This window comes from Oncorhynchus kisutch, unplaced genomic scaffold (genome assembly GCF_002021735.2).
Source record: "Oncorhynchus kisutch isolate 150728-3 unplaced genomic scaffold, Okis_V2 scaffold2479, whole genome shotgun sequence".
Classification (NCBI taxonomy): Eukaryota; Metazoa; Chordata; class Actinopteri; order Salmoniformes; family Salmonidae; genus Oncorhynchus; species Oncorhynchus kisutch.
This window is the reverse complement of record NW_022264424.1, coordinates 1-18,035: the sequence shown is the minus strand read 5'-3', so window position 1 is coordinate 18,035 and position 18,035 is coordinate 1. Positions and strand designations below refer to the sequence as shown.

Here is an 18,035-nt window from a genome sequence, read left to right as displayed (position 1 = left end):
CCTGTTTCCATTGATCATCCTTAGATGTTTCTTCAACTTGATTGGAGTCCACCTGTGGTAAATTCAAATGATTGGTCATTTCTGCAGCATTGAAGGTACCCAAGAACACAGTGGCTTCCATCACTCTTAAATGGAAGAAGTTTTGAACCACCAAGCCTCTTCCAAGAGCCGGCGGCACACAATAATTCCCGGCTTCTCAAGCCTTATTGCTTAATTAATGGACTAATTAATTTCTGATTTCATTAGGTTCCGAGAGCGATAAATGTCCCACCCAGCCAAAGTCAGTCACCCTTTGAATTCCTCTCATTAGGTTTCCGTAGTGTAGTGGTTATCACGTTTGCTTAACACGCGAAAGGTCCCCGGTTCGAGACCGGGCGGAAACATATTTAAAAAAATTGGACAGTAAGCCTATTCACTTAGGACTCGGTCCCAATTTCGGAATTCATGCTTTTCCTTCGCACTTCTCAATATTTGCTATTCAGACATACCTTTTTTAGTCGCGTAACGCACTCTGCATGTGTGGCTAGCTTGGGCGCTCTGAATACATTCCTGCTACGTGTGGTCTGAGGTCCATAATGATTCAAATAGTTTACCATGCCAGGGTAAGCTGACAAGAAACACAGCCCTTATTTCAAGTGTTTTTAAAATCCCCCGTGGGGAATATGAATGGTGGAAAAACGATTGGAACCATTTTCCTGTTTGACCGCTAGTTTTAATGGGTATTATGGCTGTTTCTGTGGTACTCAATTTGGGATATTATGTGTGGTAGACTTGTGGGCATTCCTAATATTTTCCACGACTTCCTCTTTTTGTATTGTAGTTTCAGTAGTGTAGTGGTTATCACGTTCGCCTCACACGCGAAAGTCAGTCACACCCTTAGTTTTCCACACATTAGGTTTCCGTAGTGTAGTGGTTATCACATTCGCCTCACACGTGAAAGGTCCCCGGTTCGAAACCGTGCGGAAACGTTTTGTAATATTCAATATTTCCCAATGCCCAGAGGCTAGCATTTGGTTTGAAACAGTTGAGTTTTGTCTAAACCTTGCAGTCTACCGAGATTATTTTCTGTCATTACAGCTGCTTGATGTGACCGCTAGTTTTTAATGGGTACTATACACAATACCCCATAATGACAAAGCGATAACATATAGTTTTTATTAATGAAAAAAATATTTAAAAAAAAACGTATTTACATACGGTTTCAGACCCTTTGCTATGAGGCTGGAAATTGAGCTCAGGTCCATCCTGTTTCCATTGATCATCCTTAGATATTTCTTTAACTTGATTGGAGTCCACCTGTGGTAAATTCAAATGATTGGTCATTTCTGCAGCATTGAAGGTACCCAAGAACACAGTGGCTTCCATCACTCTTAAATGGAAGAAGTTTTGAACCACCAAGCCTCTTCCAAGAGCCGGCGGCACACAATAATTCCCGGCTTCTCAAGCCTTATTGCTTAATTAATGGACTAAGTCATTTCTGATTTCATTAGGTTCTGAGAGCGATAAACGTCCCACCCAGCCAAAGTCAGCCACACCCTTTGAATTCCACTCATTAGGTTTCCGTAGTGTAGTGGTTATCACATTCGCCTCACACTGGAATGGTCCCCGGTTCGAAACCGGGCAGAAGCATTTTGTAATATTCAATATTTCCCCATGCCCAGAGCCTAACATTTGGTTTGAAACAGTTGAGATTTGTCTAAACCTTGCTGTCTACCTCTCCGACCTGTGGATCAATGTTGCCGTTTTTGGGGGACCTCCTCCGTGCGATCTGTATGAATGTGACAAGACTGACAGCTTCTCTGAGCCAGGCAAATTCATTTATCAGGGTCATTGTAATGGATATATCCAAATAAATGGCAATATAATCCAAGGTAAAACAAACTAAAATGTAGATTGTTTTCTGTCATTACAGCTGCTTGATGTGACCGCTAGTTTTTAATGGGTACTATACACAATAACCCATAATGACAAAGCGATAACATATAGTTTTTATTAATTAAAAAAATATTTAAAAAAAAAACGTATATACATACGTTTTCAGACCCTTTGCTATGAGGCTGGAAATTGAGCTCAGGTTCATCCTGTTTCCATTGATCATCCTTAGATGTTTCTTCAACTTGATTGGAGTCCACCTGTGGTAAATTCAAATGATTGGTCATTTCTGCAGCATTGAAGGTACCCAAGAACACAGTGGCTTCCATCACTCTTAAATGGAAGAAGTTTTGAACCACCAAGCCTCTTCCAAGAGCCGGCGGCACACAATAATTCCCGGCTTCTCAAGCCTTATTGCTTAATTAATGGACTAAGTAATTTCTGATTTCATTAGGTTCTGAGAGCGATAAACGTCCCACCCAGCCAAAGTCAGCCACACCCTTTGAATTCCACTCATTAGGTTTCCGTAGTGTAGTGGTTATCACATTCGCCTCACACTGGAAAGGTCCCCGGTTCGAAACCGGGCGGAAGCATTTTGTAATATTCAATATTTCCCAATGCCCAGAGCCTAACATTTGGTTTGAAACAGTTGAGATTTGTCTAAACCTTGCTGTCTACCTCTCCGACCTGTGGATCAATGTTGCCATTTTTTGGGGGACCTCCTCCGTGCGATCTGTATGAATGTGACCAGACTGACAGCTTCTCTGAGCCAGGCAAATTCATTTATCAGGGTCATTGTAATGGATATATCCAAATAAATGGCAATATAATCCAAGGTAAAACAAACTAAAATGTAGATTGTTTTCTGTCATTACAGCTGCTTGATGTGACCGCTAGTTTTTAATGGGTACTATACACAATAACCCATAATGACAAAGCGATAACATATAGTTTTTATTAATTAAAAAAATATTTAAAAAAAAAACGTATATACATACGTTTTCAGACCCTTTGCTATGAGGCTGGAAATTGAGCTCAGGTTCATCCTGTTTCCATTGATCATCCTTAGATGTTTCTTCAACTTGATTGGAGTCCACCTGTGGTAAATTCAAATGATTGGTCATTTCTGCAGCATTGAAGGTACCCAAGAACACAGTGGCTTCCATCACTCTTAAATGGAAGAAGTTTTGAACCACCAAGCCTCTTCCAAGAGCCGGCGGCACACAATAATTCCCGGCTTCTCAAGCCTTATTGCTTAATTAATGGAATAAGTAATTTCTGATTTCATTAGGTTCTGAGAGCGATAAATGTCCCACCCAGCCAAAGTCAGTCACACCCTTTGAATTCCACTCATTAGGTTTCCGTAGTGTAGTGGTTATCATGTTCGCTTAACACGCGAAAGGTCCCCGGTTCGAGACCGGGCGGAAACATATTTTAAAAAATTGGACAGTAAGCCTATTCACTTAGGACTCGGTCCCAATTTCGGAATTCATGCTTTTCCTTCGCACTTCTCAATATTTGCTATTCAGACGTACCTTTTTTAGTCGCGTAACGCACTCTGCATGTGTGGCTAGCTTGGGCGCTCTGAATACATTCCTGCTACGTGTGGTCTGAGGTCCATAATGATTCAAATAGTTTACCATGCCAGGGTAAGCTGACAAGAAACACAGCCCTTATTTCAAGTGTTTTTAAAATCCCCCGTGGGGAACATGAATGGTGGAAAAACGATTGGAACCATTTTCCTGTTTGACCGCTAGTTTTTAATGGGTATTATGGCTCTTTTTGTGGTACTCAATTTGGGATATTATGTGAGGTGGACTTGTGGGCATTCCTAATATTTTCCACGACTTCGTCTTTTTGTATTGTAGTTTCAGTAGTGTAGTGGTTATCACGTTCGCCTCACACGCGAAAGTCAGTCACACCCTTAGTTTTCAACACATTAGGTTTATGTAGTGTAGTGGTTATCACGTTCGCCTCACACGTGAAAGGTCTCCGGTTCGAAACCTTGCGGAAAATTTTTGTAATATTCAATATTTCCCAATGCCCAGAGGCTAGCATTTGGTTTGAAACAGTTGAGTTTTGTCTAAACCTTGCAGTCTACCTAGATTATTTTCTGTCATTACAGCTGCTTGCTGTGACCGCTAGTTGTTAATGGGTACTATACACAATACCCCATAATGACAAAGCGATAACATATAGTTTTTATTAACGAAAAAAATATTTTTAAAAAACGTATATACATACGTTTTCAGACCCTTTGCTATGAGGCTGGAAATTGAGCTCAGGTCCATCCTGTTTCCATTGATCATCTGTTAGAAATTGGATATGTAGACGGGCGAGTCGGTCAAGGATCGATTCAGACAAGGTGGTAAATTGTATGACAAGCTACAGTTTATTCAGAGTGAAGATATCTAGAACAGCGTAATTACGGCTCTCCCGCTGGTTCGTACGGAAACGCAGACGAAGAAGAGACCGTTACAATCAGTACACCACTAATATATAGAAAAGAAAGTAGGTTGATTCTGGAAGATCGGATCTTTGGATTGGTTCAGCTGGGGTGTAGTCTGTAGTCTTCCGCCATTGGCTCAGTTGTCTGTCCGTCATCGTAGAATCCTCTTCGGGCACACAATGTTAAGATACAAAGCAGATAATGTGTGTGTGCGCTGGTTTTGGCCATTAGTGTAATGCGGGAGCTATCCTGTAGGGGACCCCACAGGCTCAACTCTGAGTTGTAGCCCCCCCTTAACAATAGTTTGGTCACCTACATAAGAAATAGCATTTCTCTACAAAACCCTCTCTTCACGTCTCACCAGAGACGTGACACAACCTAACTGGATCCAGACACAAAGAGAAACTTCTCCCAAGGGGACTATGAAATAAGGCACGGTTTTAAACAGAAATAGATATATATGTATTACATCATGTTCTCCATTCAATCCCACTATGTACTAAGTTGGCTACCAGCCACCTAGGAACTTACAACCCTCATTTAACAGAGCGGAGAACAACAGCTCAAAATAAAAGTAAAATGCTTGTCTACATAAGCCAACTTTTTCCCGCAGGAAAAAGTTGTGATTCCCTCTCTTCACATCTCCAAAGAGATGTGACTTAAACTAGGCAAGTCAGGCGGAATGATCCACTTGCATAACACATACATACATCCCCATAAGGCAACAGCAGATATAATGTAAATCTAATAGGCACTCTCCTCCTCATCCTCGAATTCAAGTAGGTCTTTATCCAGCAGAGGAAACATCTGGGAAGGGGAGGAAGGGTCAATGGCTTTAGAGATAACCCTAGTGGCAAGGGAACGGATGCATGGAATGCAACAGCATCCACAGAGAACTAAAATGGCAGCGAACACCGAAATGGATACCAAAATGGAGGACACCAGGGTTTTATATTTACCAAACGCACTCATCCAGGAGTCCCACATCGAGGTATCCATCCCAGAATGAGATTTCATTTTACCATTAAGCGTCCTCAAACCTTCTAGGGCCATGGTCAAGCTACCATCGGAGGCTGTGTTACTAGGGATGAAAGTGCAACACTGTTCACCAAACATAGTACAAGCTCCACCTTTCTCCGCCAGTAGCATATCTACTGCAATGCGATTCTGGAATGTCATAAGAGAAGTTGCAGCCAGGCTCTCATGCTCCATACCGTTATCACGCACCTGGCTCCTGTTATCTAACAAAAAAAACGCTTGTTCTCGCAACCCCACGCTCTGAATGTGCCCTCCCTTCTGTATTTTTCCAGCATGAGAAAGTCCCCTGGCACTGACACTTTTAACAATGTTTCAAGTCAGCTATGTTGCATAACACTTGCATACATCAACACAAGCCAACAGCAGATAATATTCAATCATATATATGGTAATGGCTATAATGTAAAACACAGGAACCAATAATCCCTCTTTTTCACACCCCCAAGGGTGTGAACAAAAATTCAGCAATGAATCATATAACAGTCACAGAGTTTAAAATACCTTCATGTCAAAAAGAGAACAGCTCATTCAAAAACAGAACAAAAAAAAAATGGTGTGAAATTTAAGTCCCCCTTTTGACACCCACAAGGGTGTCACTTAGCAAAAACAGGATAACACTTTATTGTTTATTGACATGTAAGATACCGGATAAAACTTTGGTCATGGAAAACAGAGTAAAGCAAAGCAAAGCATTATTATAAACCATCTGGTCCTCTCAGCTACTCCTATCCTGCACCAGTTGGGCTTCATGCCACCCAGGGACTCGAAACCTTCACAACAGGGAGAACAAACATACTGGAAAGAAAACCCATCATAAAGATGTATAACAAGGAACTGTGGTGGTGTAAGATTTATTCTACTACCTCACCCACAGCATACCATGGGTCATCCTCAGTCAGTCTCATCCTCCCCTGAAAGCATGCTTCAGTATCAGCATCTCCAACTGGAGCATCAAGCAAAGGCATCATCATGCCTGAAGCCTTCACCACATCTGTAACAGACTTCTTGAAACACGGTATGATGCAAGCAGCACACTACATCAAATAACAAAAATACAAAAATTAGGGTCAGAAATCCAGTAACCACCATTCTAGTGTACTTACCAAAATCAGGCTCCCACTCAAGAGAACAGGCCAGACTCCTCCACCCCCGCCATGGTCCTCATCTCAGCAGATAGTGCATCAAGCCCACTAAGGGCCTTAGATATACTACCATCTGGACTGGTGTTATTAGGAATATACGTGCAACATTGTTCACCGAACATCTTGCATACGCCCCCCTGACTGGCAAGAAGCATATCCAAAGCAAGTCTATTCTGTCTGGCAACCCTAGATGTGGCCTCAAACTGTTCAGACATACCAGTGAGTGCATCACGGGGGTAATTAACAAAACGCTGTTGATCATAGTAGATGTAATGAATCCATGCAGTCTGTCTTGCATCCACTATGGCTGGACCTATAATCCATCATTCCTGCCCAAGGCCTGAAGCTCATGAGGAACCCCCACGGGCACTCCCAACAGGTTAGTGTGTATGTCAACTACATCCTCTGTCCATGGAGCACTACTTCTATGTCTCCCATGGGATGGAATGTTTTCAGGTCCCCTGGATACAGAACCCAACAACTGTTCAGCAGTAACATCAACAATGGTCAGTGGAATTATCAAACTGGTCAGAGCACACGTACCTTGCCAGTCTCCTCTAAGAATGGGTCTCAGCACTCTTTTGGGTCCACAGATCCACCACACATCAGCCAGACCACTAGTTTGGTTTAGGCCTGTAACTGGCCAAGTGGAATTAATGGTTATGTTACTACTGCAATCAGCTTCAGGCAATCTCCCATAATCAATGCCATTACCTGTACCCGTGATGCAACTGTAATTGCCCTCATATGCCTCAACAGCCCAAGGGGCCCGATGAGGAGGTACTGTAGGAAACACAAGGCTCAAAGAGGAACAGAGAGTTGAATTGGCCTCAACCAGGTAAAAACCTCTCAGAATACACAACCACCCCTCTCCTTCTCCTATAGCAAATGGGTGTGTAGCCAGAACAGGTGTATCATGACCAATGTTTCATGTAACTCATGCAGTCCTTTCTTTTCAGGGTCTTAACTGTATACCTCATATAAGAAAGCCACAAATTGTCCCTACCAATAACACCAGTCTCAGTGCCTAATTGATCAATAGCTGAATAGTCTCTAACATTAATTACCTGAATGGGATTTTTAACACAGTGGTGGCAGGTTCGGTCCAGGGGTGGTAGAGGAGTGTGTCTGGCCCTGGTTCATCTGGGACCTCTGGTTTTGGCAACACCTTAATAGAAAACACACCCATCGTGTCTGTCCCGGTCCTTTGTAGTCCGAGGGTGTAAGTGCCTGCATCAGAGAGCTTAATCGTTTTGATGGTTAGCAAGATTTCATCACCTTTACAAAGTTCAACAGTGCTCCCAGGTTTTCCCATATCATGGAAAACCTATCCACCTTTGTGGGATCCCCTCTGCTTTAAGGATACCCTCTCTTCCAATCCCAGAACTGTCCCAAGTCGGTTATCCTGTAATCCCCATACGGACACCCTCCCAATTTAATATAATTTCATTTATAATTTTCGTCCACTTGTTCTGTAGACATACATTCAGCATTCCACGGGTCAGAACCTGGAATCCGCTGGTACATCACCATCTATTTCCATCGATTTCTCCAGAGTCCTGGAAATAAGGCCTCATACACAGGGAATTAGACAACAGCCCCATAAAACTAAAACAGTCACACAGGTGAATGTAGCCCATAGTACAGTGATCATAATATTTTCCCCATTTTCTAAACATACTATCAAACCCCATTAATCAGAGAAGTATCCACCCCAGTGTTTTCTGTCAACCCGTGAGCCAGGGTGGTCAAACCAGCTGAGGCTTCGGGTACTGATTCATCCGGAGCTGTGTTATTTGGGATGTCACCCACGATAAGACAGCTCAGACAAACAGCTTCCATGTGAAGCCCCACCCTTTCCCCGAGAACACATCACTTAGCAAGAGCCAGACACATCTTCACTTCTATGAACAAAAACAGGGGTGACAGGACAGGGAGGATTTTCTTCATTCGAGAGATGGCCCCCGGAATTCTGTTAATTCCAGTTCTCCTCTCGAACACTGTTTATTGTTCGATAGTGTCAGTGTGTCTTACCCTCCCACCGTGCGATATGAATCCGGGTAGCTCTTTCAGCTAGCTGTCACCAGGAGACCTTGGACCCCAACAAGCCTCTGGGACTGGATTGAGTGACTTCACCTGCAGTTCACCTATAATGCATAAAATGCTGGACATACAGGCTTGGTTAACAAACAGTTTCTCATGTTTTATCTGATTCTATCTTTAACTTCTAATCCCATTTGTTAGCTACATTTAAAAAAATATTAGTTTATCCAATAGGCCCCATCCTATCCTAGACCACAATTTACCTATCCCCCTTTTGATACCTGGCTTTGCCCAGGTAACAACTTTACCTACTCTAAATAATGACTTAGGTAAGATTAGTATATTATCCTTCTGTTCTGACATTATCATGTAGGAGCGCCCCTTTAAATTTTCCACATGTCCAATTCTCCCTTTTGTCTTCACTCAGTGACTGTTATCTACACACTCCGTTATCTTTGCTCGTCCTGGCTCCCTTCTAAAACCTCTCCTCTCTGCTCTCCAACCGTCAAGGTCTCTGCAGTGCGGGGGAGGGCTCATCTGTCTGCCTTTTCCCATGTTTCCACATTTTAACTAAATGTCTCAATGTTTGGCTTTATCTAAACTCATGGATTTTTATTTTTAGAAAAACATGTCTATGGTGGCAATTACTAAAGTCTTTATATAGGTTAAGTAAACTCCACTATAATTATTATTATTTTTATTTTTTTTAAACAGTATTACCCATGACCACAAATGTATTATTCAAATGGTACCCCCTTGTGGCTGATCAGACCACCCGAGAGAGCCATGAAATCCGGTCACGGGTTACACCATCCCCCCACATTTGTGTTCCATACCATATTAGACATATTAAAGAACCCTTTATCCTTAAAATAAAAATCACTTGTGTAATTAAAACTCATAAAATAAAATAACTCATAAAGGTTCCATATGTGAGCGTGCCTCTTTAAAATATCATGTCTCTGGAACATGGAAATCCCCTTACCCCAAACATTTACTACAAAAACAAAACCTAAAAATTATGATAATCCCCTCAAACTCAAATAATTTGTCTCGATGTTTCATGTCTTATTCGTGTTTCTCCAAATTGTCTCCCCAAAATACTTCTTAAATACCCAGCCATTAGACAGACACACACAACTGTGATAAATGTGCACTGTCCCTTTAACATAAAAACCTCAGCCTGCAATCCACTCTGCGGGCCTTTCATTGTTCTCCATAATGAAAACAGATTCTAATGTTAGTATACCTTGACCTCCTGTTTAATTTCAATGATGTTATCTGAACAATCAAACCAAAATCAATACCCGGGAAGTACTTGTGTAAATGAATTAAAATAACTAAATAATTTGGTTAGAACACCACTCCCGTCTTACATCGACCACACCCTTCGCCCCGTACCTAGTGTACAGCTTATCTATTACTCAGTGGCTCAATTAATGTTTAACGTAAGTATGTTCAGATGTTGATTATGTAATTCTACAACATTAGTATAGTTCAAACCTCATAATATAAATCCGCAAAAAGAAATTTGCGTTAATAGAGTTTAACACTCTTTCCAACAGTCATGCACCCCCCTCAATATTCTATGGTATAAATCTCATCAGCAAGCCTGCGACTTTTTCAACATTCTCACCGGTTCCAGCTCCAACTGAAATACCTAATGTACCACACTCGCTTTGTCCCCGACCTCATTCATATCGATATTAGTCCCCGACTGAATATCAAGCGTGTTTCATGCACAGGATTTGATTCTTACAAATCTTCATTTACGCCAGTAAGCAGACCAGTGGGAGACGCAATGGCCCCGCCTTCTATTCATTCTCTGTTTGGTCCCTTGGTTCTTAAATACATGGTTTTTATTTCTTTCAACTTCCTTGTCTCTGGCCTCCTGCTACGTCCCTCTCAACTCACATTCCATTGTTTTCAGCTGGGCCCCTGTTGGCGGCCACCCCCCTAGATAACCTGCTTGTGTCCATCTTAACTTCAATCCCTCCCAAACTTTCTTTATAGGCGTCCATCGTTCCTTTCCCCCTGATCTATATTCAATTTTTTGTTCTAGGAACTCATTAAACCTCAGCTTTGGAGTATTGGGGGTCGCCATTGTGAATTTGCTTTAAACGTAATTTAATTTAATTCAATCGGAATTTAATCGTAGTTTTAATCGAAATTCTCTCCTTCCATCTGAATATAGTTAGCATATACTTCGCCCGACGTTGATTAATACCCACGATGTATTCGAAGAGACACTATTGCTCGTACTCTGCCTTATCTCAGAGCTTCTCCTTCGTATATTCAGGTTGAGAAAAAACGCATGGGTTTGTATAGCATTATGGAGCGCACAACCAAGGGATCTATTCGACTATTTAGTCTCAATATTTAAATATTATATTCAGGTATTATTTCAATTATACATCAGTCATTTCATTCCTGATTATACATTTATACATGTACCTATTAACATAGGTACATACAATATAGAAGTTTCGGATTTATCCAATATCCCTTATTATAATTCTCTCTCTCTCCCTCTATCTAACCACCAACAATCTTAATGGAAACAATTACAACCACATTGCATTTTAACATAACATAACATAAACAGTTACAAATAGACAAAACAAGACAAAACAACACGTTATATCTCTGACCCCTGAAAGCCGATCCTTATATCAGTGAATTTATATCAGACTGTGCTGACCGGGTCACGGGTCCCAAAATTACAATTTGTCCCCTCGGCGCCAGAGTTAATGAATAGTAATTAGCTATCCCCTACTGATCTCTATTCCTGATCCCTATCGAGCTGACCCCTATCAGAATTATTACACATGTCCGACCCCTATCGGTGAATCTCTATCAGACTGAGCCATACCGGGTCACGGGTCCCAAAATTACAATTTGTCCCCTCGGCGCCAGATTTAATGAATAGTAATTAGCTATCCCCTACTGATCTCTATTCCCGACCCCTATCGGAACTATCAAAGACAAAACAGTGATCACTCATCATTGAAAGCTAGCAGACTGTGCTGACCGGGTCACGGGTCCCAAAATTACAATTTGTCCCCTCGGCGCCAGAGTTAATGAATAGTAATTAGCTATCCCCTTACTGATATCTCATCAATGATTTAAATCACACTGGCCGTCGCCGGGTTCGTTACTACATATGTTCACATACACTGTTATTCGACTCGTCAGCAAATTATAAATTTACACAAGAATTCATACTTACTCGGAAAAACTGATAAAAATTTGGACAGACTTTACCACAATATGCAAAGTTTGATTTAACAGGCTTTTGCTTACCTTATTTTTTATGGTGCACCTTGAAATCAGTTTTCCGAGTTGAGCAGAATTGTTGCCCTCCCCCGAAAAGTCTTCACCCGTCTTTTATTTATATTTTTTATGAATCGTCCTTTCACCAACTCGCCTCCCCCACACCAAAATCAACTCACTTCGACTGGATCGTTAGGTAAACTATACGCTGCTACCATTTCTGTTAGAAATTGGATATGTAGACGGGCGAGTCGGTCAAGGATCGATTCAGACAAGGGGTAAATTGTATGACAAGCTACAGTTTATTCAGAGTGAAGATATCTAGAACAACGTAATTACGGCTCTCCCGCTGGTTCGTACGGAAACGCAGACGAAGAAGAGACCGTTACAATCAGTACACCACTAATATATAGAAAAGAAAGTAGGTTGATTCTGGAAGATCGTATCTTTGGATTGGTTCAGCTGGGGTGTAGTCTGTAGTCTTCCGCCATTGGCTCAGTTGTCTGTCCGTCATCGTAGAATCCTCTTCGGGCACACAATGTTAAGATACAAAGGAGATTATGTGTGTGTGCGCTGGTTTTGGCCATTAGTGTAATGCGGGAGCTATCCTGTAGGGGACCCCACAGGCTCAACTCTGAGTTGTAGCCCCCCCTTAACAATAGTTTGGTCACCTACATAAGAAATAGCATTTCTCTACACATCCTTAGATGTTTCTTCAACTTGATTGGAGTCCACCTGTGGTAAATTCAAATGATTGGTCATTTCTGCAGCATTGAAGGTACCCAAGAACACAGTGGTTTCCATCACTCTTACATGGCCCCACACGTCCCGCTAGGGGTACCCTCCCCCACTGCTCAACTGACACAGTGGCACACAGAACGCAAAAATATTCTTAGAAATATTTAACCTCCACACATTAACAAGTCCAATAGCTCAAATGAAAGATAAACACCTTGTTCATCTAGCCACCAAGTCAGATTTCTAAAATGTTTACGGCGAAACATAGCACATATTTATGTTCAAACCACCACCAAGATAGGCTAATTACATAGCCATTTTGTAGAACAATAGATGCAATCACAAAAGCAGGATTAAAAGAAAAATAATTCACTAACCTTTTGAAAATCTTCATCAGATGACAGGAATAGGACATGTTATACAGTACATTAATGTTTTTTTCAATAATATGCTAATTATATCCATAAATCACGGTTTACATAGAAGGTCATGGCCAAAAAATGCTACAACAATGCCCGGAGAAGAATTATGATAACTCTGCCAGATAACAGAAATACACATCATAACGTTGACTAAATATACATGTTCTACATATACTTAGAAAGATACACTTCTTCTTCATAAAACAGCTGTGTAATTTATTTTTAACGTTTACAGAATTCGTTCACTTGTCAATAATATGAGACGGCGCTCATAGATTAGCAATATGACTTCGCTATTTCGGAAGTCCACAGAAACACATAATAAACCACATAATCTTCCCTTACCTTAGCCGTTGTTCGATCAGAAGTCGTGGAAGAAGAAGTCATACTTACCCAAAAACCAGCGTTTCCCTTTCAAATGTGTGTCTTTGGGTTATCAAACGAGACTAATTTCGGCTGAAAAGCACTCAAAAATCTATGGGTTGCGCATCGAAACTTCAAAATTACATATTATATGTCGACTAAACTGGTCAAACTAAGTTCAAATTCGAGCTAAAACATGTTTTAATCATATATAAAAGATATTCGCTCGAAAGGAGAAGCCTACGTCGTTTGGTGGATCTTGGAACAAAAGACAGAATTTGCAGACGCGCGCACGTATTATTGCGTGACCGGAGGGTTTCGCCCCGCCAAAGGGTGAGGGAGCGCGCAATCTTCACAATGACGCGCCCCATTGAAAGAGGACATCGCGCTGAAGAGATAGAAACTGTTTCCAGATCTGTAGCTGGTTGGGAAGGGTGGGGGCGATGACGTCAAAGTTGGGCCAACTTTTCTGATGACAGAAAGAGTTTGGAAGAATGGATGCCCTGTGAGTTCTGCTTTACATAGAGACATAATTTGAACGGTTTTAGAAGCTTTAGAGTGTTTTCTATTCAATAATATTATTATATGCATATATTAGCAATTTTTACAGATTTTTTGTCAGTTTACTATGGGCACGCATTTCTCCAACGGGGGCAGTATTCTGCCATAGCCTTAACAGGATAATTATGGAAGAATTTTGAACCACCAAGACTCTTCCAAGAGCCGGAGGCACACAATAATTCTGGCTTCTCAAGCCTTATTGCTTAATTAATGGACTAAGTCATTTCTGATTTCATTAGGTTCTGAGAGCGATAAATGTCCCACCCAGCCAAAGTCAGCCACACCCTTTGAATTCCACTCATTAGGTTTCCGTAGTGTAGTGGTTATCACGTTCGCTTAACATGCGAAAGGTCCCCGGTTCGAGACCGGGTGGAAACATATTTTAAAAAATTGGACAGTAAGCCGATTCACTTAGGACTCGGTCCCAATTTCGGAATTCATGCTTTCCTTCGCACTTCTCAATATTTGCTATTCAGACATACCTTTTTTAGTTGCGTAACGCACTCTGCATGTGTGGCTAGCTTGGGCGCTCTGAATACATTCCTGCTACGTGTGGTCTGAGGTCCATAATGATTCAAATAGTTTACCATGCCAGGGTAAGCCGACAAGAGCCACAGCCCTTATTTCAAGTGTTTTTAAAATCCCCCGTGGGGAACATGCATGGTGGAAAAACGATTGGAAGCATTTTCCTGTTTGACCGCTAGTTTTAATGGGTATTATGGCTCTTTCTGTGGTACTCAATTTGGATATTATGTGAGGTAGACTTGTGGGCATTCCTAATATTTTCCACGACTTCCTCTTTTTGTATTGTAGTCTCAGTAGTGTAGTGGTTATCACGTTCGCCTCACACGCGAAAGTCAGTCACACCCTTAGTTTTCCACACATTAGGTTTCCGTAGTGTAGTGGTTATCACGTTCGCCTCACACGTGAAAGGTCCCCGGTTCGAAACCGGGCGGAAACATTTTGTAATATTCAATATTCCCAATGCCCATAGGCTAACATTTGGTTTGAAACAGTTGAGGTTTGTCTAAACCTTGCTGTCTACCTCTCCGACCTGTGGATCAATGTTGCCGTTTTTTGGGGGACCTCCTCCGTGCGATCTGTATGAATGTGACCAGACTGACAGCTTCTCTGAGCCAGGCAAATTCATTTATCAGGGTCATTGTAATGGATATATCCAAATAAATGGCAATATAATCCAAGGTAAAACAAACAAAAATGTAGATTGTTTTCTGTCATTACAGCTGCTTGATGTGACGCTAGTTTTTAATGGGTACTATACACAATACCCCATAATGACAAAGCGATAACATATAGCTTTTATTAATGAATGAAAAAATATTAAAAAAAAAATAACTTATTTACATACGTTTTCAGACCCTTTGCTATGAGGCTGGAAATTGAGCTCAGGTCCATCCTGTTTCCATTGATCATCCTTAGATGTTTCTTCAACTTGATTGGAGTCCACTGTGGTTAATTCAAATGATTGGTCATTTCTGCAGCATTGAAGGTACCCAAGAACACAGTGGCTTCCATCACTCTTAAATGGAAGAAGATTTGAACCACCAGCCTCTTCCAAGAGCCGGCGGCACACAATAATTCCCGGCTTCTCAAGCATTATTGCTTAATTAATGGACTAAGTCATTTCTGATTTCATTAGGTTCTGAGAGCGATAAATGTCCCACCCAGCCAAAGTCAGTCACACCCTTACGTTTCCACACATTACGTTTTTCTGTAGTGTAGTGGTTATCATGTTTGCCTCACACGCGAAAGGTCCCCGGTTCGAAACCAGGCGGAAACATTTTGTAATATTCAATATTTCCCAATGCCCAGAGGCTAGCATTTGTTTTGAAACAGTTGCGGTTTGTCTAAACCTTGCTGTCTACCTCTCCGACCTGTGGATCAATGTTGCCGTTTTTGGGGGGACCTCCTCCGTGCGATCTGAATGAATGTGACCAGACTGACAGCTTCTCTGAGCCAGGCAAATTCATTTATCAGGGTCATTGTAATGGATATATCCAAATAAATGGCAATCTAATCCAAGGTAAAACAAACAAAATGTAGAATGTTTTCTGTTATTACAGCTTCTTGATGTGACGGCTAGTTTTTTGGGGTACTATACACAATACCCCATAATGACAAAGCGATAACATATAGTTTTTATTAATGAAAAAAATATTTAAAAAAACGTATATACATACGTTTTCAGACACTTTGATATGAGGCTGGAAATTGAGCTCAGGTCCATCCTGTTTCCATTGATCATCCTTAGATGTTTCTTCAACTTGATGGAATCCACCTGTGGTTAATTCAAATGATTGGTCATTTCTGCAGCATTGAAGGTACCCAAGAACACAGTGGCTTCCATCACTCTTAATGGAAGAAGTTTTGAACCACCAAGCCTCTTCCAAGAGCCGGCGGCACACAATAATTCCGGCTTCTCAAGCTTATTGCTTAATTAATGGACTAAGTAATTTCTGATTTCATTAGGTTCTGAGAGCGATAAAGTCCCACCCAGCCAAAGTCAGCCACACCTTTGAATTCCACTCATTAGGTTTCCGTAGTGTAGTGGTTATCACGTTCGCCTCACTCGGGAAAGGTCCACGTTTCGAAACCGGGCGGAAGCATTTTGTAATATTCAATATTTCCCAATGCCCAGAGGCTAACATTGGTTTGAAACAGTTGAGGTTTGTCTAAACCTGCTGTCTACCTCTCCGACCTGTGGATCAATGTTGCCGTTTTTTGGGGACCTCCTCCGTGCGATCTGTATGAATGTGACCAGACTGACAGCTTCTCTGAGCCAGGCAAATTCATTTTCAGGGTCATATAATGGATATATCCAAATAAATGGCAATATAATCCAAGGTAAAACAAACAAAATGTAGATTGTTTTCTGTCATTACAGGTGCTTGATGTTACCGCTAGTTGTTATTGGTACTATACACAATACCCCATAATGACAAAGCGATAACATATAGTTTTTATTAATGAAAAAATATTTAAAAAAAAACGTATATACTTACGTTTTCAGACCCTTTGATATGAGGCTGGAAATTGAGCTCAGGTCCATCCTGTTTCCATTGATCATCCTTAGATGTTTCTTCAACTTGATTGGAATCCACCTGTGGTTAATTCAAATGATTGGTCATTTCTGCAGCATTGAAGGTACCAAGAACACAGTGGCTTCCATCACTCTTAAATGGAAGAAGTTTTGAACCACCAAGCCTCTTCCAAGAGCCGGCGGCACACAATAATTCCCGGCTTCTCAAGCATTTATTGCTTAATTAATGGACTAAGTCATTTCTGATTTCATTAGGTTCTGAGAGCGATAAATGTCCCCCACCCAGCCAAAGTCAGTCACACCCTTACATTTCCACACATTAGGTTTCGTAGTGTAGTGGTTATCATGTTTGCCTCTCACGCGAAAGGTCCCCGGTTCGAAACCGGGCGGAAACATTTTGTAATATTCAATATTTCCCAATGCCCAGAGGCTAGCATTGTTTTGAAACAGTGAGGTTGTGTCTAAACCTTGCTGCACTCTCTCCGACCTGTGGATCAATGTTGCCGTTTTTTGTCTGGGGACTCCTCCGTGCGATCTGAATGAATGTGACCAGACTGACAGCTTCTCTGAGCCAGGCAAATTCATTTATCAGGGTCATTTGTAATGGATATATCCCCAAATAAATGGAAATTAATCCAAGGTAAAACAAACAAAATGTAGAATGTTTTCTGTTATTTACAGCTTATTGATGTGACGGTAGTTTTTAGGGTGTACTATACACAATAACCCATAATGACAAAGCGATAACATATAGTTTTTATTAATGAAAAAAATATTTAAAAAAAAACTTATTTACATACGTTTTCAGACCCTTTGCTATGAGGCTGGAAATTGAGCTCAGGTTCCATCCTGTTTCCATTGATCATCCTTAGATATTCTTTAACTTGATTGGAGTCCACCTGTGGTAAATTCAAATGATTGGTCATTTCTGCAGCATTGAAGGTACCCAGAACACAGTGGCTTCCATCACTCTAAATGGAAGAAGTTTTTGAACACCAAGCCTCTTCAAGAGCCGCGCGTCACACAATAATTCCGGCTTCTCAAGCCTATTGCTTAATTAATGGACTAAGTAA

General features: G+C 41.2%; 5 non-coding genes across 5 annotated transcripts; all 5 read left to right on the top strand.

The window, feature by feature from the left end:
• Positions 1–310: 310 nt before the first annotated feature.
• trnav-aac (transfer RNA valine (anticodon AAC)) lies at positions 311–383 on the top strand. The gene has a single exon. It is a non-coding gene; the product is annotated as a tRNA-Val (tRNA).
• Positions 384–3,229: 2,846 nt separating this feature from the next.
• trnav-aac (transfer RNA valine (anticodon AAC)) lies at positions 3,230–3,302 on the top strand. Its single transcript has one exon. It is a non-coding gene; the product is annotated as a tRNA-Val (tRNA).
• A 10,904-nt stretch (positions 3,303–14,206) lies between these two features.
• trnav-aac (transfer RNA valine (anticodon AAC)) lies at positions 14,207–14,279 on the top strand. Its single transcript has one exon. It is a non-coding gene; the product is annotated as a tRNA-Val (tRNA).
• A 510-nt stretch (positions 14,280–14,789) lies between these two features.
• On the top strand, positions 14,790–14,862 carry trnav-cac (transfer RNA valine (anticodon CAC)). Its single transcript has one exon. It is a non-coding gene; the product is annotated as a tRNA-Val (tRNA).
• A 2,422-nt stretch (positions 14,863–17,284) lies between these two features.
• trnae-cuc (transfer RNA glutamic acid (anticodon CUC)) lies at positions 17,285–17,357 on the top strand. Its single transcript has one exon. It is a non-coding gene; the product is annotated as a tRNA-Glu (tRNA).
• The last annotated feature ends 678 nt before the right edge of the window (positions 17,358–18,035 follow it).